Source organism: Glossina fuscipes, unplaced genomic scaffold (assembly GCF_014805625.2).
Source record: "Glossina fuscipes isolate IAEA_lab_2018 unplaced genomic scaffold, Yale_Gfus_2 27, whole genome shotgun sequence".
Lineage (NCBI taxonomy): Eukaryota > Metazoa > Arthropoda > Insecta > Diptera > Glossinidae > Glossina > Glossina fuscipes.
In genome coordinates, this window is record NW_023998422.1 from 5,961,337 (window position 1) to 5,973,516 (window position 12,180).

At 34.4% G+C, this 12,180-nt stretch overlaps 1 protein-coding gene across 1 annotated transcript in view; it reads right to left on the bottom strand.

Annotated features, from left to right (window-relative positions):
- LOC119636014 (leucine-rich repeat and immunoglobulin-like domain-containing nogo receptor-interacting protein 3) overlaps nt 1–12,180 on the bottom strand; it is a 127,198-nt gene that overhangs the window by 82,577 nt on the left and 32,441 nt on the right. The gene's annotated exons all lie outside the window — the stretch shown is intronic.

Sequence of the window (12,180 nt, forward strand, 5' to 3'; positions counted from 1 at the left end):
CCAATAGATTTTTAACCACGTAGAAATGAATCTATCGTACTGCCTGGCGCAAAGACTTTAAAAGCTCGTATCATACACGATGTCAAGTAATAAATTCTAATGTGAGTTCTTAAGGGCAGATCAGACCAAATCACTTAGTTTTTCTGATCGTCATTTTCAGAATAATTTAATCCACTCCTGAAATCCTTCAATAAAGTTGTTCTTTATTTTACTCATATTACTCTCTACTTCTCACTTACCCCGAGGGAAGCATTGATAGCTTACTGTCGTCGTTCTACAATGTATTAAATCAAGCTATTTCTGCATCCGTTCCGATCAAGCAGTCCCGTCCTCGAAGTAAGGATCCCCCGTGGTTTAATAAGACAATTAAATACTACAAGAATAGGAAAAACAAGTTGTTCAAAAATTTTCGAAAAGTGGTTCTTCTTTCGACTATTTCGCTTACTCTGTTGCAAGGCATAAATTTAATTCCCTCAACCGCCAATACTACTGCAGATACCTTCAGTTTGTTAAATCCTCCTTGTTTGCTAACCCTAAATACTTTTTTAAGTTCGTTAATTCCAAAAGAAAAATCTCCATAAACCCGTCGTTTGTGTCTTTTAATGGCTCCGAGTCCTCGGATGATTTTGAATCCTCAAATCTATTTGCGGAATACTTCCGACAGAACTTTTCAACTGCCAATTTTGATTTATCGGAAAATTATCCGTATTCGATTTCTAATTCGGTTTCAATTCCTAACGTTGTTATATCGGAAAATTACGTTTTTGAAGGATTGAACTCTCTGAAATATAATTGTTCGCCTGGACCCGATGGCATCCCCTCATGTGTACTTATATCTTGTGCTGGCGAGCTTTGTGATGTTATCTCAAAGATTTTTAATAAGTCTTTGAATTTAGGTGTTTTCCCTTTGTGTTGGAAGACTTCTTTCCTTATTCCTATTCACAAAAGTGGTAGTAGGCAACTTGTAGAGAACTACAGAGGCATCGCCAAGTTGAGTGTCTTACCTAAACTGTTCGAGCGAATTGTGGCTCAGCATATAGCCTTTTCCATGAAATTGTATATTTCTCCTTTCCAGCATGGTTTTCGAAAGGGAAGATCTACGGTGACCAATCTGTTGGAGTTTACTTCTCATGTTTTCAAGGCTTTTTCTAGTGGTTCTCGCACTGATGTCATTTACACTGACTTTAGCAAGGCGTTTGATATGGTTAATCATAGACTTCTTAGATTTAAAATCCAGACCTCTGGCTTTCCTCTCCTCTTAGTTGAATGGTTAAGCTCTTATCTGTACAATGTTACATCAATGATTTGCCCTCCGTGATTAAATTCAGTAAGATTTTAATGTATGCTGATGATGTGAAACTGTTTACTTCTTTTTCCGTAGAATCGCAATCACATCGTCTTCAAAGTGATTTGAACAATTTGGTTGCATGGTGCTCCCTCAATCTTCTGAAGCTAAATCTAAATAAATGTAAGAAGCTTTCTTTCTTAAGAAGGAAGTCGTTTAGTACCCAATACTTCATTGATTCGCACAGGTTGGAAGACGTCGATTCGTTCATTGATTTAGGCGTTCTATTCGATTATAGGTTACGTTTCAATTTGCATATTGAGTCCTCGTTAAGCAAAGCTAGGTCCGCTCTTGGTTTTATAAAGAGGTGGTCCAAAGAGCTTGATGATCCTTATATTACTAAAAGGCTTTACACGTGTTTGGTTAGACCTATTCTTGAGTATGCCTCTGTTGTGTGGTCTCCTTCATACAGATGCTACGTTGGTTCAATTGAATCTATACAAAAGCACTTCTTGCTGTTTGCACTTAGGAATTTGGGTTGGGACCCGATTTCCCCTCTTCCACCCTGTGAAAATAGGTTGCTTCTTTTATCCTTACCGTCACTCGAGAAACGTAGATTTGTTCTTGGGGTCTCCTTCCTAATCAAATTAATAAATGGTGCAATTGATTCGCCCGCATTACTTCGTGAGATTTGCTTTAATGTCCCTAACCGCTTCTCTAGGTACTTTATGTTGATAAAGCTTAGTCAATGCAAATATAACTTTGAACTGTTTAACCCGCTCAGAGTTGTTTGCAAGAACCTAAATGATGTCTATTATCTATTCTCATTAACGGACTCTTTAAAGTCTATTAAAGCAATATTGCTCAACAAGCGCGATTTACCTATGTCGTACTTAAACTGATTTAACCTTAGATTTTGTCATTATGAGTCGAAAATTAATTTGTTGTTAACAATTATCGGTTGCCAAGCTTATGCATGTTTGCGATGGCTTAGGGGTTCACTTGCAATTTAGTCCTGTATCGGTTGTGGGCGTGGCTCTATGCTAATTGTGTACATGCTTTTTTTTTTCCTCCTTATTTGTTTTATTGTACTTATACTAAGTTTTATTATTAAATAATTTTAAGATTTACTTAAGAGTCAATTGAACTCGACTGCCATTTTGTTTTAGTTGAGTTTCTTGTATAAGTGGAATAAATAAATAAATAAATATAAGTTTGCTCTTTTTTTTTGAATGCTCGTGACCTTCAAAAAACTATTGTATCATATTCATAAGTAAATTGTTACCGGTTTTTTTAAGTAATAGAATTACTCGACTGTGAACATTGACTGTCGCATTTCATTCCACCGCAAAGCTGAAACACTAAAAGAAAATCTAAAAGTGACAGTATCGTATGTTGCTACTAAAAATGACTTAAATCGTGCTTAACACCCCGCATCCGCTGCTGATGAATATATATAATTAGAGAAAAACAGGTAGTCAAGGCTTTCTGTGAAAGTTTGCTCCGAACGTCAAATAAGAAAGATGATCTTAAAGATTTAAACTTGATGAAGGGTAAAGATCATCCAAGTGTTTGTCTGGAGAGGAGCCCTCAAGTTGCCGGAATAAAATATTTTCCAAAATATATAATTCTTGTCTTGCAATAAAATAGGCGCCTTTTCATTTTAAAAAGAAAACAGTAACGATTCGTTCACGTAACGTATGCGTGGAAATTTTCAAAGCAAACGTGACTGAAGCATTTTTTTCTTTGTCCATAAGCACCATAGATTTCATCATTAAGTTGCGAAACATTCACGTCTTTATCGGAATCAAATTTTTGGAAACAAACATGTGCCAAAAACTAGGCTGACCTTTAATGGCGTAGTATATTTGGACTAAATACATGAATTTTCCACTTTGCCTACTACCAATGACGTTGAGCGCACTAACGATATCCAAAAATTGCGTTGACCTTTAATGGCGCAATAAGTTTGGTCTAAATATATGAATTTTTAACCTTGTCTAGTGCAACTGACTACTCACACTAAGCACACTAATGCTATCTCGTAAACCGTCTCAATCCAAATGCAGTTCTTTACTCTACTTTTACTTTATCTTTTACTGAAAAGATAGGCGTTAAAATGGTTTTAATGAGACAATATTTCCAAACTTTGAACGGAGGATTTTGATCACTTTGTTCAAACTTCTTAGAAGAGATAGATTTTGTTAACGATAACAAAAGGCCAAGATGAAGGTGCATGAGTTTTTTGCTTACTCTTTTAAAAGTGTTCTTGCAGCCGTCGAATATATGTATGTACGCTTATGACATGTACATACATAGTCTGTCCGTTCGTGTAGTACCTGATGTTGGAACACACATGACTGGAAAAAGTTGACAGAAAGAGCTAAATTTTTATATGTAAAGTGTGTGTGTGTTCTCTTCAACGATGACAAATTGGATGTGTGCCCGGCACATCTTTTAATATATCAATCGACTCTGAATTACATCTTTCTCAATCCATTTAAGCTTGTCTGTCCCTCTGTCCGTTCTATTTTCTTCTGTTCAAACTATAGGTTTGAGGTACATTGATTAAATTTGGTGCATCGACATGTCTCGGCACAAGGCCCAACGGCATGGATAGAATCACTTTCTCTATCACTTGCCATATAATACCTTATTTTGAATACATGCATTAAGCAAAGTGGTGTAGAGTATTAAGTGGTGGACCGTGTCCCACTATAGTGCTTTTACTTGTAAATTATATTTTCCGGGTTTTCCAGTTCAGTTTTAATAAAAGTTTTCGATAATTGTGACCACAGCATCTTAAAATTTCAAATGGGAAAAGATACTTCATTACTTTTTTAAAGAACTTTGCATACATAGAAGAAAGAAATATGTCACGGAAAGGAGAGAATGAGAAGAAAATCTTTTTTACTTTAAAGTATGAATAAAGTGCAAAAAGGAATTATCTTTACTGGGAATACGTACATAAATTAAGAAGCCAAACGAAGAGGAAGATTTTCTATCTGCTACCCGCATAAAAAGAGCAAAAAGAATAAATAAATAAAGGAAAAAAACAAAAAAAAATAAAAAAGAAAGAAAAAAAAGTGCGTAAAAAGGATTTACTTTGTAACTGTTAAGTTGCAGTTTTTTTTCCTTCTGCTTCTCCTTATTTCGGAAACATTGTATCAACACCAAACAAAAGGGTGAATTTTACTTTTTTCTTCTACTTTTTTATCACTTGGCTTTTTCTGTATTTCTTTTTTTTATTTTTTTTTTTTTTGTGCAAATAAAAAGAAATGTAGAATTGTATATGAAAAAGGACTTTACGATTTCCTGTAAAAAAAAAGCAATTTTTTTTCTTATGATTTTCTAAGAAAACGCATATATATACGCATTCGATAAAAGGGGAGAGCGAACGAGAAGACCGTAATAATTTACATTTGTTGCTATCAATGATAATGTATAATGTAACGATATTGACACCATACAAATGAAAGAAAATCAAAAGAAGAGGAAAAAAAGAAGAAAAGAAAAGCGATAGTACGGCCAAAATCTTTATCTATTGTGTAGTCAGGCGTGAAAAGGATAAAAAGTATGAATAGATCGTAAATTAAAAAAATGACTAATAAAAAAGGGATTTTTATCATAATAGAAATATTGAAAAAAATATAAAAATGAATTTGAAATATTTTAATAAAATCATCTCATAAAAGTTATTAACTACTTAACGTTTATGTTTTCATTCTTTATAACTGGCTCTTTGATTGACTGCGCTTTTGTTCTCAATACAAGTTGTGCGCCTTTTTATATGCTTTAGCCAAGTAAGATGTACATTGTGTCATATATACAGTTCTCCGCGACTGGATACGGACCTTGGAGAAATCGTTGAGAGTTCAGACTTCTTTTCTAACATTTCGGCTGCAATGGAGACTTAAGATTTAGTAAACAAGTCAGTGTGTTATTCAATAGGCCAGAGAAGTTGGCAGTGTGTATTAGTGCCTGGTGTATGTTGGGTTCATATCTGCTCTTTGCACCTTAAAAATCAAAGTGAATGTAAGCTGGATAGCATCCAGGAAAAATGGATAATCCAAAAACAATAATATGTTCGTAACTATGTCACCTGCTTGACCTATAATACTAATTTCCCGTTAAAGAATAAAACTACGGAATCCATGGGGGTCAGGCTGCTCACTACCTCCAATACCCTATGTACTTAACCATAGCAGGTAGCGCTGTAAAATCCTTCGGTGGGAATGGCGAGTGTGGCCTGATAACTGGACGCGGCTCCTCGGATGGTACTCGTAGTGTCTATGGTTCTCCCCAAGGGCGGAGGTATTAAATAATTGCGTCCACATACCACAGGAAAGCATAATATTGGTGCGCTGTCGCGAAAGGGTCAGCAGCCCAGTTTTTCTTTGTTGGCCCTGCGTGATACAATCCATAAGTTGTCTTTCACGAACGGGGAAGACATATATCGAGAGGAATTATGAAATTAAAAACATGAGTTGATATTTATCGCATTAATTAAATTACAATCAAAATAAAGGAGGATAACAAGGTGTTGATGTAATCGTTTGTGTGCGTTTTAAATTAACCCTTCGACAGTGAAGCAATGAAATTATTAACAAACAAAAAGAAAAAAAAGAAGCAATTATATACGTAGGCATCACCACGGGCAATGTGTATTGATTTTATAATTTGTGCTCTGAGTTAATTTAGTTCCCTTTATTTGCCCAATTACTTATTCTTAGTTGTTCTGCGACAGAAGATTGTGACAGAAATATGAAATTTGCAACAAATATTGTTAAACGCTCTTCCATCGATTTCCGAACTCTACCAATTGCATATATTCCCAACATTAAGAAACTTTGGACAAAAACGTTGAACATATCTATCGGCATTTTGGTAAAAAATATGTATTCAACAATTTAAAATCTTGGTCGGTTGACCAGCCAAGTTATCAAAACACTTGTACACTGCTCGCCTGAAATGATGGATGTTATATATTATATCATATATTACGAAATTCTCAAATTTGATAAAATCAGTTTGCCTAAGAACCGATTTTGTAAGAAACCGATTTCTAAAAACGCTAAAAACGTACATGTTTTCGCAGCTGGCGACTCGTGGAAAGATTAACAACTTCACAGGCAAAAAAAAGATTAGCATGAAAATATCACAATGAAATTCGGTATGGGTAACCTGGCTGTAAAAGGTTATATAAGTAGAGTATTTGGGGAAAGCACAGTCAGTTGAGCCAAGAAGGTTGCACTGCAGTATTCGAACAGACACGACCAGCCGAAACATTCAAACGTTGCAAATATAATTTGTAAATTGATCTTCTTAGGAATTGTCAACAAACCCTAAGCTATCTTACAAACCACAATTCAAAATGAATTGAGAAAGAAAACGTAATTTCATGTTAAAGTATATTATATATTAGATATCATATGTTACATATTATATATCATACATTATATATATGGCAGTATTTCTCATTACAGATTACTTATTTCGTATATCTTACATCTTCCTACTACTTCAACATTCTTACTTCTTATAGGCGTTGTCCAAAAGTAAAAAAAAAAAAACCTAAAAATCAATCTTTTTTAACTACTTTTTGGGTAAGAAATTGTAAGAAGATATTAATTATTTTAGCAATATAATAAGAGAAAGTTATATTGAGCCTCGGCCGACACATTCTGTGACTAGTATTCGCTGTATGATATTTGAGCACACAATTAAGCGAGAATGCGTTCACTTTTTATATCGATGCCTTGGTAGCCCATAAGGAAGATTAAGTTTTCTTTGTGTACACAGGCACAGGCACAGGCGCAGGCCCTGCCGATGGATCTCAACTAAATATTGGATAACGAAGCATCTTCGAGTTTTCAATTTAAGACTTATAAGACGATCTTTTCATCCTTGAAATGACTCCATTATCTAGCATCTCTGCGACTACTCTTGTAATAAAAAAAAAAAATTCTCAGAACAAAAACCTTTAAATTAAGCAAATTTATGATAAAATCTTTGCCCCATAATTTACGAAAAAAATTGAAAAAATCAGTTTTTCGATAAAGTTTATCTAATCGCTGATTTTTGAACTTGATTTGATGGTAGTCATAAGGGAATGCCTTAAATCAAGTTAGGTGTGGTTAAATGGAGCTTGCCATTTAACTGCTAAGCTGCATAAATGCGTACATTACTACGTCTACTCCTTCTACGCGTGACGTTTCGCAATTTTAAGTTAATCCCCTTTGATGACTATAATAAAACAGGGGTTAGCTGCCTACGGATATCACGAACTTAGTTGCTTCGTAATACTTTTCTGCTTGTTAACTTGGAGTGAAGTATTCCCTATGTCGTAAGAAGAAGTAGAAGGGCCATTCTTTCTAAAAAGGACTCAATGGCAAATGGTTTGCTAAGCATTTATTACATGCCTTGAGATATGAAACTATTTCCCCTATGTGAATTTTCGCAGATTTTATATATAATAGACCGTTGCATTAATGGATACCCAATAATTGAATAAATAATGTCTACATTTCTATGCAGGGCATTAAACAAAACATTAAAAACATTTTTAAATTGCATTTAATGTTTACATATTTTTAATTTCATTTTAATTTTTAATAATAATATTCGTTTGCTTTATTTAGAAAAAAAAAAAAAAATGAAAAAAACGCCTTTTGAATAAAGTTTGTAAATTATAATTAACTTACCGGTATCACATGTTTTCTCTACTTTACATATTCTCCTATACTATTCCTTACATGAATATAAAATATGTATATATGCATGTAGTATATTGGGCCACCGGAAAGTTCTGTCCGTTTCGAGAATCCTAGTTTCCGGGTATGGTTTGTTGAGCTAAATCTAACCTTGCCGCAATCTCCAATGTAGCATCGTCGATCAAAGATGATCGATCCGACTGGGGATTATTTGAAAGGCCGAAAGAACCTATTTGAAATTTTTCGAACTATCTACCGCATATTCTGTGAGAAAATGCTTTTTCACTAAAGTTTTCCAATACTTCATACATCTCCCATAGCGTATGTGAAGTTTAGCAAATATTTTATACGCCTGAATATAGGCATTAGAACTTCGATTGGAATTCATTCAAAGTACGGTAGCCTCTGGTACACAACCGCGTCTCACTTAACACTAATATGAGTCGTCGGCGTTTTAGTTCATCTGCTAGGTCAGTGTCACATATATGCGCATACTTGCATAAAACTTGTTGTAACCGAAACCGTGCAGAACTTTCCAGTAGACCTATTATTATATGAAGGAAATTAACCTTACGTACAACCTTTAACACAAACTTACTACAAGAATATACAACAAATGTGAAAAACATAAAAATGTCATTTTGCTTCTTGCACTAAGCAACCAATATACAACACAATCAGGAAAATTTTCTGAAAACAAAAAACACTTTTATGAACTAACATATGATAGAGTTCTCATGTCTATAATCTCTTATGAGAACTGAAATATATAATTAACTGCTTTGTTGCTTCGGTATTTACTCTTTTGCTCTGTCTTCAACTCCGTATTTGCTTTATTTACTTAGCCAAACAGACTTTTGGTTTTATTTTCCGTCGTTCTTTAAAATATTTGCTAATTTACTAAATTTATTTATAGGGGCTTTCATATTCTCTCTCTATAGGAAGCATTGTGTGAGTCCATTTCTTATTTTCTTGCTTGTTTGTAGTATGCCTTCCGTTTAAATGTCATAGCAAACTGACATTTTGCTTGACATTTCTTTTCATAAATATGCATTAATGCATTTTAAGTGAAGGGAACGAAAGCATTAGCGTTTGTGTGCGCGCGTTTACAAATATAAGTGTAAATGGTTTGCCATTGTATACATTGGGTTACCATTATGATGTCTCGAGTATTTTCTAATGGCATGTGATTGATTTTTTGTTTACATTCTTTCTTCTCCCTTTTTACATTCCATTCTCTCAAACAACCTTATTTCAATTGCTTATTTCAATGGATTAGCAAAGAGTTTCTTTCTTTCTTTAATTACAAATAGCGCTTCCTTGAGTCTTGTCATCTTTTAACACCTGCCAATCTAGATGGGGATAAACAAATGTATTTCGTTGATTGATTTTAATCACAAATAATCGCGAGCGGACAAGTAATGTTGTGGCAGCATGTTGCTGACAAGCATTGCCTAATGAATTCTTATTTCTTATAGCTTAGCGATGATGATTGATTTATTAAATCGTGTTGTTAATAAATTACCAAAACATTTTGAAAAACAATTAAAAATTCTTCAAATCCCCTATTTATACAGGGCAATCAAACATCATCCCATTCATATTCTTCTTTTGGTTCCCGTCAAAGTTGACATTTGTGTACCGTGTGCCTTGTAAAATCATTATAGAAAAATGCCCAGATGTGCATAGCATTCATAAAACAAGTAAAAGCACGGGTCATCCTTTATCATTAGATACCATACAGCAGTGATCCGACCCGAACCATTGCCAACAGTGTTCGTCTTTGGGTCAATGCACTTCATTTCAACAAACCATCTAAAAATTTGCAGCCTCTTGGTTGAAACAAGACACACAGACAAACTTAGGTCGTCTCAGAAAACGATGAACGCATCGATCGACTTAATAAAATATGGATTTACCCGAAGTTTTTCTGGATATTGCATACACTCGTACAAACGTAATATGCCTTTGCAAATCAAGTGATATAGGGTACAATAAATTCCAAATAAAAGGTTTATAGCTTTTATTTGATCACCCTGTATACTAAAAGTTTTTTCGAAAGCCTACTTTTTTTGTTATAATTAAATCAATTTTGTTTTGTGCAATTTATCTCAGAGCAATTAATTATTTATGTAAGCAAATTGCAATCATAAAGTGCTCTTAACCTCGCTTTACATTCTATCTTAAGTATCAACACCGCGCGCAGTGTTATTAAATCAATATTTGTTTTTCACTCAATGCAAAAGTTTATAAACTTTATAGATTTATATAACCTTCGGAGGTTAACTTTAAAAATTCTCATAATTTAAGCACTAACTTGAGATAGGTATACCAATCAATATTCCGGATTTTTCGTATGCAAACGAGAGCACAATAACGCTTGCTATGTCTTTCAAGCTCAACGGGTGTTCAGTCTTTTTGAGTACATGATTTTCTTCTTTTTCATCAAATCTCTCTACCCTTTCATCCTCTTTTAATTGGCTTTGAGTATTCGATTCTATTAAGCCAGATTGCTTTATTTTTCCTTTGCATTCTGCTTATCATCAAAGGACAGGAAAAATGGATTATTTATTGTTGGCAAAAATTTCATATATCTATTTATCTAAAATGTTTGTTGTCGAAAAGTCAACCTATCTTTTCAATCGTTCATCAAAATACCATTTTCCTTTGCGAGATGACTTCGTTAGTAGGAATTATACCATAATTCTACTGTTTAGAATTTTAAAAATAAAACTCACTCTAGCATTCAGAAGCGACAACGCCCTGATGATGGCATTTCAATTTATTTCATTTCAGTGTCAGTTGTTGTTGAAAGCTATAGTTATGAAACGTTGTGAGGACTCAAAATCATCCCTCAAACGTGCGCTGCTTAGATAGGGAGTGGTAGAATTAAATTAGGTTTAGGTTATAAATACTTAAAATCAAAAGCAGTAGGTGGCAGTAAATTAGGATTAAGCAGGGACTGGCCACGGGATTAGGGTGTCTCCGTATCCGGTAAGGTTGGACAACGGCAACCTTTTCTATACGTAGGAATGGAGGTTTACATTTTAGAGAGCCACTTTTCTTTTCTTTAGCGAGACGTCCAGTTTTAATTGTTCCTTTCGCGCCTTTTTTAGCCAAAAGTGGCGCTAAGCCTAGAGTAGCAAAGCCCAAGCTAAAGAACACCAAGTCAATGGCTATAATAAAGAGTAAGTAAAATGAAATTAAGAGTGGAAAGACCGCCTTGAAAATACAAACTTTCCCAAAGGCGCAGCGAAGTCAAGTGTCACGAAATAAACTGAATAAGAAACGAGAGAAGTGAAGCGTCTATTGTGAAAGATATAAGTTAAATGCAGTGTTTCTCTTTTTTCTCCCGACTTATTATAATTTCTGGGTAAAAGTAGGCCTTAGAAGATGAGAATCTACAAGTCCGAGCAGGTACCCGTTATCATCAAGCTGTTATTCGGCAAGCAAATAAACACCTTACAAAAGATGTTGATCTTTAGGCTTTTCGGTTCAACTTGGACCTTTTAAATTGAAATTACCATTGTTAAAAAATCCTTTAGATATTACAATCTTCTCGATCTGCCAGATGGGTTTCTTCGCCATAAAAGAAGAAAGAAAACGCAAGAAGCGCACGCAAGTTACACGTGAAAGTTGGGCAAAACTCTTTCTTAATCTTAATCCGCTCACAAGTTTTTATAGCTAGTCCTTCAAAGCAAACCATTTCCAACAGGTTCGGTCTTTGAGAATAAATACGCAGGCGTCGCGAATTTTATCTAAATCGAAACTGCAATGGGCATGGATAGAAACTTGGAATACTCTGGCGCCATACAAGTGATCGAGGGTATATAAGATCTCTATAAGATTAGCAGCGTAGAGCAAAAACTCTAATTTATATGTTTTTCGAAAAATATCGTCTTTGAGGTCATTGTCTTTCACTTTTCCGGATTGACTTCCCCCCTTTTTTAAAAAAAGCTCGATTTTGCCAAAAAAAAAAAAGTTAAATTACCCCTTGGACCGTAAAAAAATAGTTCGAAATGTTTCATTTTATAACATATTCATTGTGTCTCTTATAAAATTTCTCAGAAAGTAGATTAAAAGTTACAAATTCTATTTTAAAAGTTGAGGAAGATCAACTTGAATTCATCAGTTTCTTGCACGAGTTGCTTCTAGGCGATCCTGTCTCTATGAGAGATTTTT